We start from the raw sequence: 12,866 nt of genomic DNA, 5'->3' as shown, positions 1-12,866 counted from the left end.
CCCAGGCTATGAGAAGGGGCTCTTCTCTCTCTTTTTTTTTTTTTTTAAAGATTGGCACCTGAGCTAACAACTGTTGCCAATCTTCTCCTTCTTTTTTTCTCTTTTTTCTCCCCAAATCCCCTCAGTACATAGTTGTATATTTCAGTTGTGGGTCCCTCTAGTTGTGGCATGTGGGACGCCGCCTCAATGTGGCCTGAGGAGCAATGCCACATCCACACCCAGGATCCGAACCAGTGAAACCCTGGGCAGCCAATGCGGAGCTTGCGAACTTAACCACTTGGCCACGGGGCTGGCCCCGGGGCTCCTCTTGAGGCCTTTCCTCTGGAACTTCCATTGGCCCTGGATCAGAGCCTAATTTAGGCTATATTCCTGGGGTCACAAGGACACGTTTGGTATTCCTTAGGGAGGCCAAGTGGAAGCTCAGAGATTTGTGGAGGCTGCCTCCCTATCTCTCCCAGGAGATTCGGGGTCTGTTCCTTCCTTCTATGGGGGCCAGGAGGTAGAGAAGGAACTGAGTATTATGCAAGTTTAGCAATGCTTCACTGTGGGAGGGGGTTGGGCTGACAAGAGTAGGTAATTTTCCTTTGCAGGGATTCTTGCCCAGCTTGAGGCAAGCTTCATTTGAAGCAGGATAATGCTGTTTCTACCCTCCACCTGAGGGGACTCCAGAAGGAATAAAAGTTACCTTTCCTCATTTGTCTTACAGGAAGTTCTGGGCTTCTGGGTTCAGGAGTTATTAATGGCTTTCATGTTTGCCGAACCCAAACAGAAGTTGTGAGATACCTGTTGTACAGTCCTGTCCAGACCCTCATGTGGGAGGAGACTTTAGCTGGCTGCTCCAAGGAGAGAGGAGATAGGGGTTGACACAAGTGCTGGGGTGAGAGAAGGAGAGTTGCCTAAAGGTAGCAGTGGCTCCAAGACCCTGAGAATCAGGATGTAGAGACGAGTCCCTTAGGTGGACAGGTTCTGTGTGGAAGTCCTCTAGGAGACAGCACAATGTTTTAAGGGATGAAGTGATGATGCTGAGATGACTAATCATCAAGCCCCATCATCTTGAGAGCTGTCGCAAGACACGGCATTGCTCACACTTAGCACAGAGGCTGTGCAGCCACTGGCCTTTCAATGGGCCTGAAGGGCTTGGGCAATGAAAATCCCAGGGGCAACCAAGATGGACTCAAGATCACAGGCTCTTACCTACATATTTCATGGTGAATACTTAACTAAATAGGCAAAAAGTTCCCATTAATGACTACTATTGTATATCTTCCTACCCTTGAAAATGGGGTCTTTGAGCCAGATTTAATTTAGAAAAATTAAGTACTGCTTATTGTACTTCAATGTTGTGAAACAAATTTATGCTTTTTATGTATATTATCCCATTTAAACTTTACAATGCTTTGAAGTAGGTTTCTTTACCCTCTTTTATAGAAGGGCACGACCTGAAGGACAGAGAAGGTAATATATATTCAGAGTGCTAGCACAGAAGAGGGAGCCAGGGATGGAGAGCCCCCTTACGCTGTGAGGGATTCTTTGGATGTAAATGATGGCAAGTACAATTCAACTGACTTTAAAAACAGGCTCCGTTGACTCAGGCACCTGAAAAAGCTCTGGGAGTAAGACTGCCCTCACGCAGGAGGATTCATATTGGGGCTCAGCTGATGTCATCAAGTTTCAGTTTCTATCCATTTCTCTGCTCTAGATTCTGGACTGGCTACCTTGTAAGTCTGTCTGGCAAGTTCATAGCTACATCTTCCAAACTAAAAGCGCAGCTAAAAATGGGTTGTTTCTCCCACTAGTCCCTTCAAAAGTCCCACTGTGCCTTATTGTTTCCTGTTGGGTCACATGCCCATCCCTGACCAATCACTGTTGCCAAAAGCATGGACCAATCTTTTTGGCCAAGCCTGACTTCAATGCCCTCCTTTAAAGTAAGAGCGTTAGTGATAAACAACTCCACTTGACATGGACTGAAACTGACAACGGGGTTAGATCCCCAGAGGGCAAAAGAAGGACTATTTTTGGAAGGTGAGTGAATGCTGAGTGTCAAAATAAAAACAAAAACAAAACGGATGTCTACTTCAGCTCTCTCTCTCACCACCCCATTTCTGCCTTCTTGTCCAGAGTCATGCCATGGACTGAAGGTTAGAGTTAGAGGAAATGCCAATTCTGTGGACAGGAAAGGAACTCAAAGTGGAAGGAATCAATCAGAGGCCCCAACATCCATGCAGATAGACCATCCAATGATCTGATCTCTCACTGCTCCTTCTCATCTTAGAGTCCTTTACCTTCATTCCAGTTCAGTTATGGCCATATCCTAGAACTTATCACCAGCAACACTTGTGTGTTCTGAAAAAATATAGTCTGACATTCCTCCCTTTATCCTCTCAGCTTATGCCCTCAGCATGCTAATGCCTCAACCTATTCAGGAACTACAAGCCACTCTATACTTTCCCCTGCTCACCTGACAACCTTTGTCTTCATTTCCTCCCTCTCCAAGGAAAACTTCATGGGGCATCACCTAATCCTAAACCTAAATATACTGCTCTGCTCTAAACAGCCTACCCCCTTCTTTCATTCGTCCTGTCTAGCAAAATCCAACTCTGCCTGTTTTAGAACTGCCTTCAAATAAGGGCCTGTTTCCTCTTGGATAAAATCACACAAGTGTGTTTGTGCCCCATAAACTTCTGTTCTACATCTGTTGCTCAGCTCCACCACTGCCTCCGAATCCAGTCATTCCTCCTGTGTTACCATGTGCCAGACGCTCTTCCAAGCACTTGGGACACCCAGTGGAGGCAACAAACAGAGGCCCTGTCTCGGGGGAGCTTCTGTGATTGTTTTCTCAGTCAACTCGCTTGCCTAAGTTCTCAAAACAATTCCACTTTCCTACACCTTGTCCACACTCCTCGCTCATTGATCATATGTGCTGGACCCCCAGAGGGAAACAGAGAAGTCATCAGATGGGAACTTTTCTTCATAAACACTTCAACACAAAACAAAACCAAAACCAAAACGAGATCCTCCATCTCTTCTTTCCTCCTTCCTTCCCACCATCCTGAAAGGTTTCCCTCAATGCTTTCCTTAATCCTCCCAACCTGGGATCTGCCCGCCCTTTCCAAGTCACAACACTTTCACATGTGTGGACTATCTGCCTTAATTATCTACTTTTCCAGAGGACCAAGACTACATTTACCTCATCACAGCTGGAAACACCAAGCAGAGCTCAGAATCCTCTGGAGGAATACATTGGCAATGGGAGGGATCTATGGGGAGGTCCTGCCCAGCATGCTCTGGGGCGGGGCCACGTCCGGGGGCAGGGCCTGAGAGACTGAGAGCCTGTTTGGCTTCTTGAGGGTGACGGCACTAGCAACACGGCCAGACATCTCACCTCAGGCTTCTGGAAGATATGAGTTGAGATTTAATTCAAAGACAGGTTCTGAGGAAGGTTTCTGGATGCCTGAGTGACCTTCCCCACTGCCCAGCCTGAAGGATCCTTTCCTCCATCTGCCATTTCCATTACGGTGGGCAGGCCCTCACAGCCCCTGGGCCCTCAAACTCTCACTCCAGGCCCAGCCTTAGCAGGCGCTCAGAGGCCTGGGGGCAGGGCTGTGCCTGCCCAACACCACCCCCTTTGACGATGGCACTCTTAGGAACTCCACCAAGGTGAGAATAGTAATACATAGAGTAACAACATTGACAACTGTTAAGGCTTCACCTTACACTGGCTGCCTGGCCTTGCACAAGTAGCCTGAGTCTCAGATCTCATCTATTATGTGCAGATACTGACGTGTACTGATAGGGTTGGTCCTCGGAACTGGAATGAATGAGTAAAGAGTTTTGAACAGTGTTTACCTAACACTAGAAGTTTAATATGTGCTACCCATTATTATCACTCATTTAAAATGCTAGGCCTCCTCTTTATTATTGTAGAAGTATCAATTTACCACTCATTCATTCTTCCTTCCTTCAGAATGAATTTATTTAGTACCTAACATGTGCCAGACACTATGCCAGGCTCTGGAATACAATAGTAAGCAAAAAGGTAGAGTCTCTGCCTTCATGGATCTTACAGTCTAGAGGGGAGATCAGGCAGAAATTAATCATACAAGATTGTGTAAATGTCCCATGTTACATTCTATGAAGGGTTCATGAGCTGGTTGTCGGTGCCAAGGGAGTTCAAAACATGGGGATTTGGCCTAACCAAGGAGAAGAGGGTCTTCCTCACCCACCCCTCAGGAGCTGATAAGGCTTAAGAGGTAAAAGGTGAGTAGGAGACAACTTGGCAAAGCAGGGAGGGAGAAGTGTTCCAGGCAGAGGAATCTGGGTGATGAGAGCAGAGAGAGTGAGGAGGGAGGAACGTGATGCAGCAAGAAGAGGGAAAAGCGTGGGAGGCACCGATTAAGCAGAGTTCTCTGGGCCAAATCAACTAGTTAAGTCTTTGGAGCAATGGGGAGCCAGGGGAAATTTTTAAGTTAGGATTTCTTTATATGTGTAGGGTATTCAGAGTTTAGTTGTATTATTTGAGTTTCCAAAAGATTACTGTGAATTAATACTGTGAATTAATGAATTACAGTGATTTAATGTGAAGAATGCTTTGGATGGGGTAAACAGGATGTGAGAGACCAGTGAGAAGGCCACTGCAGTAATCTACGAGAGAAATGATGTCAGCATGGATCACAATGGTGGTGACCAAAGTGGAGTAACGTGGACAGATGTGAGTGGCATGACTTCATTAATTCTAATAAGACGGAACATTTTTCCTTTTGTTTCACTCCAGTGCCCAAGAGGTACAGGTCGGTGCAAGATGTGGGGTCTTTTATAGAGTTGGACAAGTCAGCAGACACGAAACATTTGAAAAGGCTGCTTGAACTGCTGACTAGCCAAAATCAAAGAGGAAGTTGACCTTCAACCCTTTGTTTGATTCCAGCTGCAGAAGTCATTTTCAGTTACTCTCTGACTCAAGTAAACACCACTCCCTGTCACCTTATCCCTTTCAGGGTTGGTTCACTTCTACATTTTCACTGGGACATGATTCTCACCGACAGTAGAAAGTTCGGCACCCAGACCTGCAGCTGTGAAGACACTTGCTCCTCTCTCGAGCTATTAGTACTTCTGGGAAACACGTCCCAGTGCCAAACTGTCCTGGTCCTGAAATGACCCCGTTATTTGGGGAGGTAGTAAAGGAAATTACATGTGTTAAACCCCGAGCGGCACTCTCTTTGGACATCGAAAGGTGTAAATGATAAAATACTTACTAGACTTAAAGACCAGGGAGTAAACGGGGGGCTGGATGCTGCCCAGACTCTGTGTGTCAGCAAAACATATCTGAGCTCAGCGAAGTAACCCAGGACCAAGTGTTTTCCTCAGTGGAATAATTAGACAACAGAGGTGGGCAATTTAGAAAAGATAACTTCTTCTGTCCCTGCTTTAGAATTTCTATTACAAACAAAACCCAATCCTTAGCAAGATTTAAGAGCATGGGACAAAGACTGCTAGATGTTGAACTGCTGGGAGTGGAGCCCACGTTTTATTTATCTTTGTATCCAAGCACATCCGCAGTGCTTGCCACGAGGCAGATACTCAGTGAATGTTGGGTGGATCAAGGATTCCTCTGTGTTTTCATGGGGTATTTATATGGTATGGGAATTCAGTCATTTTTTGCCCCACTAGGTAGAGATGGATGCTTTCTGTTCTCCATGTTTACTTTGAACACCATTTAGCTACAGGGATGTTCTAAAATGGAATAATAAGGAAACCAGCTTTAATACGACTTTATATATACAGACAGATACACTTTCTGACCACGTGCAGATATGAATGCTCTCCCTGGAAGATGCTGTTGTAACCTAAATTGCACTAGAATGAGGTTAGAGATGGGGAAGAAAGGGAAAGTAAGGTAAAACTGACAGCTTAATTTCTAGACAGGATTGCTGCTTTAAAAATGAATTTCAGGTGCTTCTTGGCATACTTGGCCCAAGCACTGGAGATTTCACAGTGATTTGTGATTTGGTGTGACCCAGAACATGGCCCAATGGTCCTCTATCCTTTGAAGCAGTCAGTCTGTTCTCTTGATTGCTGTTCTGGACTGTCTCACCGTCACTCCCCATCAGGGCCCCCTTCCTTCTGCTCTGTCCTAGTGGAACAGTCCCTTGACCTTCATTCTCCCACTACTCTAGTCTCGACTTCTCCTTGTTGCCAGATTACTCTATTATTGCTTCTCAAATTGTGGTTCCCAGACCAGCAGCATTAGCGTTGCCTGGGAACTTATTAGAAATGCAGATTCTCGGGCCTCACTCTGGACCTACTCAAGAAGAAACTTTGATGTGGGGCCCAGCAATTTTAACAAGCAAGGTAATCTCCAAGGTGAGAACCACTGCTGTACGTAAAGCTCAGTTCTGAGCATATCACCCCTTTGCCCAATACCCTTTATTGCTTTCCTGCCGACAACCACATGAGTGTGTGTGTGTGTGTGTTTGTGTGTGTCTGTGCGCGCCCTTCTATCCAAGGCCTTGTGCAATCAAGCACCAGCTCATGTGTCCCCACGCAGGGAGGTGTGTTCCACAGTCATCCTAATGGGTTACCTGCTCTTCCCTCTGCTCTCCTGCCGCCTCTCTCTGTTAATGTTGGGTCTTCTGCTATAAATACCCACCCTCCTCCCTCTCCTTGGAGAAACCTTACTCATTCTTTAAGGCTCACTTAAAAATTAATATTTACCTAAGGAATCCATACCTGTGCCTTTAAAACCAAATAGTACTGAAGGCTTTATAAAGAACCATGGCAGGCCCTCCCCCACCTCACAACCCCAATCCTTCCTATCCCCCCAGTTCCATTCCCCATGGAAACCACTTGAGCCGTTTCTATCATAGTTGTTCTGGTGTTTACCTCTATTTATATAACTAATACGCAAATACTTGTATTTAAAAGTAATTTTAAAATATTAGACACTAACTTCTTGCCGTGGTAGATAAAATTTGAGTAGGTAAAATTGCAGGTGGATGAAATTTGGTCGATACCCCATTCCCCTCTTCACTCTTCTCAATCTGTCCTCACTTAAATCTTTATTCATGCAAAGTTCATCTTGGCATGGAAGGTGACCCCTTTCCTGGAACGTGTTCAGAGACTGCTCCTCCCCTGCTCCCACAGAGCTGTGTATCTCTCTTAGTGCACTGTCCCCCTTGCCCTTCCACGTTTGTATGTATGTGTCTCCCATTCCCACCAGCTTGTAAGAGCCAGGAAAGTCTAATCCGTCTTTTACTTTCTCTGAATCCTCCCAGGGCAAAGCACAGGGCCTGTGATATAGTACACACTGAGCAAACGTGGCCAATTTAACCGTAAAGTAAAATATCTGCCTGACCTTTGAAGCTTGCTGGTGTGACAGCAGTACTTGGAATGAGTCTTCCCCTTCCAATGTGGTTTTCCGACATTATTGTGGGGAATAGTAAACTGGAGTCAGGAGACTTGAGCCACACCACCTTCTTGGTGACTTCTTTTATGACCTTGGGGAAGGCACTTAATGGTTTTGCTTCCATTTTTTCATCTATAAAGTGGCAACAATAATATCTATGGACAGAGTTGTAGGGAGGACCAAATACAACAGCACAGGTTATCAGGTATAAGGCGTTATATTGATTCCTTATGTTTAAAACAAAAAGGCAAACCATTTTCTGGTAGCACATAGGGCTATAATGAACATTAAAACCAACCTTTAAATAGAAAACTTTATTTTTAGATGATCCAGGGGGTCTTTCTCCCAAGATCAGCCTAAGATTTTTTCGGAGGAAACTGTATTCTCATTGTCCTGAAATTTGAAGCAAGAAAACTCAATCATTTAAGACCATTTGCCTATTCTTACTTGTTGATGAGAAATCACCACTACTGCCACCCTTTTAGCCTCTGAAGGGATTGTAAGCTTTGTCTTGATTTGATGGCTCAAAAATAAAATCTACCAAAGGTACGTTTTCTAAGCCTCGTCTGGCTCTACCCATTAGAAAAGTGTGAGCTACTGTTCTATCAAAACTAATTATATTTTAAATCTACAACCAAGTCTCAATTACCAAGGTTAATGGGACTACATGCATACATAATTCTCTCTTACATTTATCCAGTGCTTTTAACTTCTTCAAAGCACTTTTCACTGTACTGCATATATAAAACAGATGCATTTTTTTAAATCCACAAATAAGGTAAAAAATAAATCTTCAGATCAATAATTTCAACTTTGTACCTGTCAAAAGCTATTAGAACTTGCAAGATTGTCTAATAGGACTTTCATTGCCCTACTCTCCTCTCGACCCCTCTCAACTAAGGCCAGAAAAGACCGAAAGATCTGGAGGAATCTTCAGAGGAGAGGAAGCCAGAGAGGGAAGGAAGCCAAGGACCTGGGCCATCCACAGCCTGGATCATTAGCTCCAGCGTAATTGAGAAGAACTGACTGTATGTGTGACTATGGCCAGAAAATCCAGAAAGAGATGAAAAGGCAAAGAAAATGACGTGTGAGTAACAGTATTTACAGGGTCTGTCTTTGTCATTCTCTCAACAAGCATTACTGAGTGCCTACTGTAATGACAGGTGCTTTCAACAAAGAGGATGGACACAGCATGAACAACCCAGGCAAGACTGCTATTTTCATAGTGATGACCTTCCTGAATGGTGCAGACAGACAACAAACACAAAGACAACTTCACATAACGAGAACTTCAGGTGGCACTAAGCTCTGTGGAGTCCATAAACACAGGAATGTGATAGAGCCTTGGGGAAGGGATGCTGTTGTAGATAAGGTTGCCAGGGAAGGCCTCAGGGTATCGGAGCTGCAATCTGTGAGAAGAGCCCACCCTGTGCAGGTCTGCAAACCAGATGATGGAATGAGTGAACTCGCCAAGTATGCTAGAGGGAGAGGGGTCCAGGCCAGTTTCAAGGGGTTCCAGGAAAGTCACTGTTCTGTGGTTATTCACTTTGTGTCCTTTTGGGGATATTACTAAAACCTCTCCAGGACCCCGGATTTATTGCCTCTACAATGCGGGTTGCTAACACTGATCACCTGGACAGGGGAGCGCTGAGAAATAATGGGTAAACAATTGTGAGGAGCCACATAAATGCTAAATAATGCTCATGGTAATAAGCTTTTATTAAAGTCAGCACCTTGATAGGCAGCTCACAATCGGATACCTTGGCAAATGTGTAAATTGACGTGGCTGCTCCCTGTGCACACCAGCACCATCCTTTAAAACAGAAAAAAATAAATGAGCCTATGGTCATGATATTCGAAGTAGTTAGTGATCAAACAACTGTCTGGAGAGAAAGCTGGTGTGTGAAGTGTAAAATGGGAGCAGGAAGATAACGGCACATCACAGCCCAGCTCACGCAGAGGATAACTCATGAATTGACTGGATGCTTGCTGGTGCACACACCATCCGCTCCAGGGTGGTACTCTCACCCCGTCAGGACTAGGTGCTGCCACCAAAAGCCCCAGCAGACAGGAAGGGGAGTGAGAAGGAGCCAGAACAGAAGCATCTCTGGCAGCAGCCCTCTCTGGCCCTCTTGGCCTTGGAAAGCCACCCCTGGGGGAGGAATGAGCAGCCAGCACCAAGGGCCCTACCTTGGAAGGGCACCAAGGAAGTGGTGGGGGGTGTGAGGGAGGAGGGATGAGCATTGCATTTCTCCCTACGAGAATGAAATATCCCAACGCCAGGAGAGACTTCAGTTGTCGTTATAACTGAGCCTCCCCACACAGAGATATGAGTCCACCCCTTAGAAGCAAATCTTCCTCCCCCCAAACCTCCCCCCAAAATATAACATTAACATCACAAAAAATGAATTCTTTTTTGTGGGTCCTTCCATCTCTTTGATATAAATACACAAGTGCCTAAACATTCTTTCCCATCTCCCATCCCACATCGGCAATCAGATTGTGACACACACACACACACACACAAGCACATGCTCACACAAATACCACACACACCCAATTCCTTTGTTAAGCCCTGGCTCAGCTATTATAAGGTACCTGTGGAGTGTAGGTCACATAGTAGAAAAGTTTAAATTACTGTTGCTTCTACTCTGAAAAGCAGACAGGAAGAAAAGACAATAAAAAAGAAAACACTTATTTTAAGGCTGATACTAAACACTCTACTCCACGTTGACTGAGGTCACTTTCCCACTGTGGGATGGGGAGAATCGAGATGATCTCTGAGGTGCTATGAACCCACAGTGCAGACTTCACGTTTTGAGGCTTGACTAGAAACGACGGGGACGTGAAAAAGAACATGGCGAGATAATCCTAGTCTTCAGGAAATTATGGTTTAAACTGGGCTGGAGAAAGACCAAGATCCTCAAAAAAATCTGATTGATTTTAACCAAATGGAGTAATTTTAAAATGTTAAATACACTGGGATATCATATTAAAAGTATTCTGGGAGAGCATGCCGCATGGGACATGGTAAGTGCTGAATTTCCTGCTGCTAAGGGAGGCATTCCTATCTGCCAGTGTCTCATGCTGCTCAGATCTGAACCATTCATTTAGGTAGACCATTTGTCCAAGTGCGTCATTTCCCAAAATAGCCAATGGAGGAATCCAGGGAGAACTGTCCTGAGGAGATGTGGTCATCCTCAAGGCCAAATCAGTCTAGACTAAGCTGGTTCTTAGCAAGACTGCCCAAAGGGCTTCTAGACTTTGTTTGGTAAGTGTTGTTAATGCCTTGGTAACAATGGACTGTTGACAAGGTGGGAGATAATGTCAGAAGGAAGGAAGGTACCCGCTCACATCTTTTGCTTTTAACTTAAGCTAACCCATAAAATCCATTATCAAACCCCAAGGAATGCTCCCAATTATTGTCTTGGACCCTTCATTTCGCTTTGCTTTGTTTTGTTTTTTTTTTTCAACTCTCTATTTCTGTTTTTACCTGGCACTGACTTGCTTGACTCCTCTTCTCCTCTCAGCTTCTGGCTCTGTGCTCCCCCTTTAGACTTGATGAGTAATTTTGGTTTTCCTGCTTTTCACCTTTGGCACCCCTTCAAAAATGGGTTAGGTTTATCTTCTGGCTCTTTCTACTTCTGACTGCTTGGAAGTTTGGATCATACTTAGCCAAGTTTTGATCCCAGGACCTTTCCCTGGCTTTGACCTGTCTCAGTGGCATCTGTGCTGGGCTTGACTCCTCCAGGTGAGGGCGTCGGCAAGAGGGAGGATCAAGCAAAGATCAAGCAAGGAAACAGGAAGAATACCTGGCTCAGCTTAAACTGTGCAGGGCACTGAGGCCTTGCTGGCCGTCCAGTCTCTGCCTCCTCCTTCCTCTGCTGCTTTCATTCCCTCCCATCTCTGACTTTCAATTTTTATTAAGTTTCCACCTTCTGACTGCTCAATCCTCTTCTTTGTAAGATTGAAATGGCAGTGGGAGTGATATCCATTAGCCAAAATAAGTTCGATAGCTGGGAGAAACTGCTGAATCTCTGGTGTCTTTATAGCACTTATCAAATCCCAATTAACCATATTAGTTGGCAAACTGCTCTGGCTTCCAGGGAGTCAGCTGGTAGGTGAGTCAATAAATATCTGTCAGATGGATGGATGCACACACACTAGTTGTGTAGCATGGCATCAGGTACTTTAAATAATACGAAGTACAAGGCTTCATCCTTGGCTGAAGAAGGACATCTTCTCACGGCCATTCACAAAAGGACTGTTTGGAAATATCACCAAGCGCTAGACCAGCTTCGCTATTTCTTCTAGAAAACAAGAAGAAATCTCTTGTTTCAAGAGATGTTTGTGTCATCTCTTAATGCACAACTGGCTTCATGTGGGCAAAAGGGAACGTGAGCAAAGCCCTGGTTAAAGCATAACATACACCCTTGGGCTAATGAACTGTCGAAGGTATTAGTGTCAGCGGATTCTCTACATAACTGCGTTGTAAACAGCAACACGCATAAACCATAAACAAGGAGAATGAAGTGAGCACCCACAGACCCACCACTCATGTCAAATCATACAATGCTGATATCACCCCAGAAGCCTCCACTCTCCTGTCTGATAATCTTTCACTTACTTTTCTTTATAATTTCATCACCTTTATAGACTCCCATAAAACATTTAGTTATATCAAGTTTGGGGATCAAAATAGATTAAAAAACAACAATTGCAGGTGCATTCAACATTGGACATAAAAAAGAAAACTGGTTTTTTAATAAGATACTTGAAGTGTACACTTTCCGTAGGTGATCAAGACATTTACTCTTTCGTCCATTTTTATGTTTGCTGACTGCCAATCACTCTACTCCTTAATACTTCAAAGGTATTTTTCCCAAAGCTGCCTTTTGTCTTACACTAATGCTTTCCCGGACTCAAGTGAATTTTGAAGGAGACTGAGCTCATCATGATGAAATGGATGTTGACATTCCATAACCATCACTGTAATTATTCCTAATTTGTACTTTGCTTCAAAAACTCTCTTCCCTTGCCCCCTAAAGTCTGTACTTTCAGAATAGCATCTACAGCTTTAATTATACCTGACAATAAACTACTCTCACCACAAAATCTTGTTAATCACGGTGTACGTTACTATCTTCAAATATCCTGTTTTTTTAAAACTGCATTTATATCAGGTTCCCAAAGAGTTACAATATTAGCAATGAATGTTTTAACTGTTTCTGTAATTACTGTTTTTAATTACTACAAATCAAAGTTGTACAAACTTTGGATTGGAGGCTGGTTGAATTATCTACCAAACTGGGGTGAATGGTCTTTTAATCAACCGTATACTGAACAAATCTACAGAGTAAAAACTGAGATGGAATTTGAGTGACTTGGTGTCCATCGAGAATCAAATCTGATGCTGTAGTGTTAACAAGGGACTTCAGGTCCAGAATGATTCTGTTAATCACACGTC

The 12,866-nt window shown here is 44.2% G+C and overlaps 1 long non-coding RNA gene across 24 annotated transcripts in view; it reads right to left on the bottom strand.

The window, feature by feature from the left end:
• LOC123276648 (uncharacterized) overlaps positions 1-12,866 on the bottom strand; it is a 197,983-nt gene that overhangs the window by 169,847 nt on the left and 15,270 nt on the right. For 3 of the 24 annotated variants that reach the window (XR_011494086.1, XR_011494085.1, XR_011494096.1), the window contains one exon: positions 3,188-3,391. The exons of the other annotated variants lie outside the window; for them this stretch is intronic. This is a non-coding gene — a long non-coding RNA (uncharacterized lncRNA). The remainder of the gene's footprint in view (positions 1-3,187; positions 3,392-12,866) is intronic. 24 annotated transcript variants of the gene reach the window in all.

Source organism: Equus asinus, chromosome 14 (genome assembly GCF_041296235.1).
Source record: "Equus asinus isolate D_3611 breed Donkey chromosome 14, EquAss-T2T_v2, whole genome shotgun sequence".
Classification (NCBI taxonomy): domain Eukaryota; kingdom Metazoa; phylum Chordata; class Mammalia; order Perissodactyla; family Equidae; genus Equus; species Equus asinus.
This window is presented reverse-complemented; position numbering and strand designations above follow the sequence as displayed.